Source organism: Lactuca sativa, chromosome 8 (genome assembly GCF_002870075.4).
Source record: "Lactuca sativa cultivar Salinas chromosome 8, Lsat_Salinas_v11, whole genome shotgun sequence".
In the NCBI taxonomy this organism is placed as follows: Eukaryota; Viridiplantae; Streptophyta; class Magnoliopsida; order Asterales; family Asteraceae; genus Lactuca; species Lactuca sativa.
Window position 1 is genome coordinate 104,463,123 of NC_056630.2, and position 5,199 is coordinate 104,468,321.

The following is a 5,199-nucleotide window of genomic DNA, read 5'->3' on the forward strand; positions in this document are numbered from 1 at the left end:
TGCCTAGAGGATGAGCCACTGAACGATTGACCACATGAATTGTCATTCTAGTAGCCTTCAATTCTGGAAGGTTAAGCTTCTAATAAAATGAATATGGCATTAAATTTATACTCGCTCCAGAATCATTTAAAGCATATGTCTTCATGTTTTTTTCTAAATTCACATGGAAGTGTAAGGCATAAAGGATCTCCCGGCTTCCTTGGTATCCCCTCCATAATGACCATGGAACTTTGCTCACTAAGGACTACCTTGGAGGTCTTTTCTAGTTGTTGGTGAGTGTCAATGAAGTCTCGAAGAAATTTGGCATATTCAGGAACTTTTGCCAATGATTCAATGAAAGGAGTATTGATAGGAATACCTTTTACTTGCTTCATAAATTTGATATGCTCATGCTCCAACGGGTGAACTTTGGCTCGAGAAGGAAACGGTAAAAGAGGACAAAAAGCTTGAGCATAAGATTTTTTTTTTCTATTTAGACCGAGACCACGACGTGGAGATTGAATCCCTATGTCGTGAATGCGGTGTTTCAGCCTCAAATTTTTCTTCGACCTTTATTCGCTTTGGATGTGATTCAGTTTGCTTCATCTTATCTTCCGAGGCTTCTAAAAACTCAGAAATGGTATTTTCTTCAGTAGTTATGGCCATAACATGTAGTTGCGGTTTGTTATCAGGAATTGGCGGAGAAAACCCCTCGTTAACCAATGTAGTTAATCGCTTGGGTTTAGCTTCAATATTTTTTATTGATGCTTGATGATTTCTAAGTAAAGCTTGATGATCTCTTATTAGAGCTAGTCGATCTCTCATCGATGCATCAGTTTCATCATGCCTCTTTTCTGATGCGGCTGCAAAGCGGGTGAGCATTGTTTCAAAATCTGTTTTCTTTTCGGGCGCCGGTTCTTCTTATAGATAAAACACTCTTGCCTTTTTCTTGTAATTCTCCTTCTTAGATTTCCTGTACTCATCATAAGGAAACCATTCCTTCTTTGGCTTCCTCCGGTCTTCATTATAACGGTTTCTAGTTGATTAGAAGACTTGAGCCTTCATATTCCCATTCCCGTCCAAATGGAAATCTTTCGTTAAATGTGGACCATTACAATTCTCACAACCCACACATATCGTGTGTATGGATTGGTCTATCTTGGTCATTCTCCTATCCATGCTACTTAATTTTTCCATTACCACTTCCATATCTTCCGATGCACCATTCCCGATCCCCTTAGTTCCATCCTTACGATGGTTGTGATATTCTCATGAATGCTTTGAAAAATCATCGATTAATTCTTTAATTTCAATAGGATTCTTCTTCGTTGAAGTTCCTTGAGGGTCAAGGAGTTGCCTTGTCGTGACGTTCACCCCATCGTAGAAGATCGAGACCTCTGTTTCTCGTTTAGGTCATTTTGGGGACAATTTCTTATTATCGCTTTGTATCTTTCCCAAGCCTCGTACAATGACTCCCCCACTTGTTGCTCAAAGTTTGTTATGGCCTTCTTGAGTTTAGAAACTTTAGATGGTTGGAATATTGTTGGAGGAATTCTTCACACATATGTGCCCAATTGGTGATTGAGCCTGGTGAAAGTGCCTTCAACCAGTCTTTAGTTGCTCCTTTAAAAGTAACCGGAAACATTCTTAACAAGACAGTCTCTCGAGGAACATTAGGAATGTTGAAATAGTTGGCTATTTCATTGACTTCATCGAGGTGCTTGTACGCATCTTCATGGTCTTTTCTGGAAAATGGAATATCCTTTAGTGCGATAATGATATGTCCCTTAAGCTCGAAGTTAGCAGTAGTGGGAATTGCGGGTTACACAAGTCAAGGACCAATGTCCTCTCGTATTTTTTTCTTGTACACCTCAATCTTCATGTCAAAAATATCCGTCATGATGACTTTTGGCTCGTTTTTGGGTTCACTACTTTTGTCGGTTTTTTATTCGGGCTCATAACTGGATTCCTATTTGGTAGGAGTCTTCTAAAAAAATTCATTTGTTCTCTCTTCTTTTGGGATTTTGCTTTATCCTCCTACGTTCTTCTCCTTCTTTTTATGAAAATCTGACTCTGGATCTTCAAGTGGTGGTGTCAGTGGTGTGTTTGATACACGGTTCATAAACTATTGTAATAAAAACAACAATAAAACGTAAAAACAAACAAAAACTATTTAAAAATTCCTACTGAACGTTCAACACGACGTGGAAGCAGCCTGGCTGAAAGTCGTATTTGCTTTTGCTTTTCTTATTCTCTTTTCTTAGTTAGGCGCAAGAAAGTACAAGATATAGCTTGACTAATATACGCATTCTTTAGGTGAGAGGAAACCTTCTCCTTCAAAATGAATGGAAGGTAAAAAAAGAGGAACTGCCTGTAGATAAGTATATAGAAGTGCTATTTTGATGTCATGTAAGAATCGATTCTCACATAATATACTATATTAAGTGACTTACTCCCCAAAAGCATGTTATACTCAAAGGGAGAAGCCGGTCTGCCCGATTTCAGTTGAATTCAATTCATGGGGAAGAAAGAGTTAGTGATCTTCACTCGTCCATCACTCCCACTTGAAGTTAAGAGGTAGTAGGAGCATGAGATGAGGGCTCACACAGACGAATGTTGTCAAAGCTACTAAGGAATAAAAAACCCCAGGAATTTTGTTCTTATTCTTATGGGGAAGAGTGAACACTATGGCTGGTGGGGACCCTCCTTATTTGAGTTCGCACCTGAGAATCGTATCATCAAAAAGACATTGACTGGACTTGAGAGCATTCTCATTGAGTAGGTATGATCGCTAATAACTTGACTTTGATTTCAGCCTTGTCTTTTGACTCGTGTCGCTTCGATCGTTGATAAATGCCCGATCTGGGATAGGCTGGCTGGGTACAGTTTTGAAAATCAGATTATTGAGTTCGCCTGGACTATGCTGGCTTTGGGATGCCAGGATTGATGCTTTAAGAAAGTTCCAAACCAATCTCTAGCACTTGGTAAATATTTGTGATTTCCGGGTGATGACAAGCAACTCGTGAAGGTCTATAGTCAACAACGGATATTGAGCGTCGAGATGCTTTACCACACGAGATCCTTTCCTCACGCATGGTACTTATATAGTAAAGCAGCACCCACCAGCTTTATTCTTTTGCTCAAAACAGACATATATGGGGTATCCTTGAATGTTCTCTTTAATGGGGGTGCTTCTTTCCTTAACCTAATTAATCAGCCCCGGGGGAGAATGATGATGGAGATGTATTGCGGCCTTCTCCTGTTCATCAACTCTAATCGCATTCTTCTGCAGTTGATGTTACGGATCAGCCTCACGGTTCAAGCCAGCAACTTTGATCAGCATCTTCTGCCGATTGTCAGCCTATTCAACTGACCTCAGAGGATTGCAGTCACCCGCCACATCATGTTTATTCTCGGCAATGATTACAGTCTCTTTCCCAGGGTCGGACTACTCCATAAGATCAGCAGTCTACCCCAATTGCTTCCCTTTTAGGCGCTTCCTCTAGTTAAAGAGTGAATTCAGGAGTTCCAGGTAAGTGATAGGGGCTTCGGGGGGTGTGGAAGGTAGTATTGGGCCCGTACTACTGAAAGCACAGGATCCATACTCGAATCAGGGAGAGTCTTGGAGAATATGGGAAGCTTGTGGGATGAGGATTCTTGAGTATGTTCTGATCATTTGTATGTGTGTTTTTTAGAATGGTGATGAGCACTCAAGAAAGAGGTTCGCGTTTGGGTTTAGGCTCAGTTGTAGGTACGGAGCCGATTGATGAACGGATGCGGGAGTTCATCTCGTCGGAGATTAACCGCGGTATTTTGGAGCAAACTCCTGTGATCTTTGGTACGGTCAAGGAGGGGATTTTGGAGATTTTGGATGAGCATCTAGGCGCATTTCGTACTAAGGTTATGGCTATTGCTGGAGCTCACACTCTTTCTTTCCGTGATTTTTATGCTTGTGGATCTCCCGAGTTCTTTCGGGATAAGGACCCCATTTCCAATAAGAGATGGTTAGTGGATATGGCTAACGCTTTCAGGACAAGTTTCTGCCCGAGGGGTTGAAGGTCAGATTTGCCTCCTATCTTCTAAAGGACAGAGCCCGAGATTGGTGGGAGGAGGTACACTTCTCTTTGGAAGGCGAAACTCTAGAGACGATGACTTGGGATGAATTCAGGACCCGATTTAGGGCCTAGTTTTCACCAGCTATTGAGGTGCATTAGTTGGCGAGGGAGTTTCAGGACCTTCACTAGACGACTAAGACTGTGGCAGAGATCAGTGCCAAGTGTCGGAAGACAGCTTTGTTGGTTTTGTAGTACGTTGCGGACGAGGAGATAAAGAAAGTGAGATATCATGACATGTTGAGAGATGAAATCAGAGATTTTGTGAATTTATCAAGGTGCGAGATCCTGAATGATATGATTGCTTGAGCCTGAGCGCATAAGATTGATTTGGAGCACCTCGGGAAGAGGAAGCCAGAGTAGACTCAAATTTCAGTGGGCCAGGTGAAGAGGCCAAAGACTCAGGATTCATGTTCGAGAGGCCATTAGGGTCGGGGCCGTTGTGCCAAGTGCGGGAGGACCTGTGAGGGAGGATGTCAGGAGACAAGACAAGGATGTTTCAGTTATGGTCAAATGGGTCATTTTAGTAGGGATTGCCCCCATGGGTCGTTTCCAATGTGTTTTCACTACAACCAGTTGGGTCACAAGAAAGTCGGCTATCCGATGTTGAGGGGTGGAGCAGTGAGTACACCTACTCTAGTTACGTTGATGATCACTGATAGTCGTGAGGGTAGGACAGGAGCCCCATTAACGAGGAACCAAGCATTGCAGTGTCAGTCAGTGGAGGCCAGGGTTTCATCAGATGCTGTGACATCCCCAATTTCACAGCCAGAAAAGACCGATTTGTTTATGCTTTGTTTCATAAATCAGAGTAATCGTTTAAAGAAAACAATTGCGGAATTTGTTCCCAAAACAAGATATGATAATAACTTATCAAAACATTTCTCAAAGAAAATGTATTTTATTTAATAATAAAACCTTGGGATGTCATGTTCCGATACAGACCAAAAGCATAAACAATATAAAATAGACCTTACAACAGTTATTTATAACTACTGATCTATAATCCAAAATCTCTCGTCAAGTCCATCAACTTATACCCTTGTGCCATTACCTGTAATGCAAAGAAAACTGAGTGGGTCAGGCTTGGGAGCCTGGTGAGCATATA

The 5,199-nt window shown here is 41.7% G+C and overlaps 1 non-coding gene across 1 annotated transcript; it reads left to right on the plus strand.

Moving 5' to 3' along the window:
• The first annotated feature begins 1,389 nt into the window (after window positions 1-1,389).
• LOC111909629 (small nucleolar RNA R71) lies at window positions 1,390-1,496 on the plus strand. The gene has a single exon (XR_002856261.1). It is a non-coding gene; the product is annotated as a small nucleolar RNA R71 (small nucleolar RNA).
• Window positions 1,497-5,199: the final 3,703 nt, after the last annotated feature.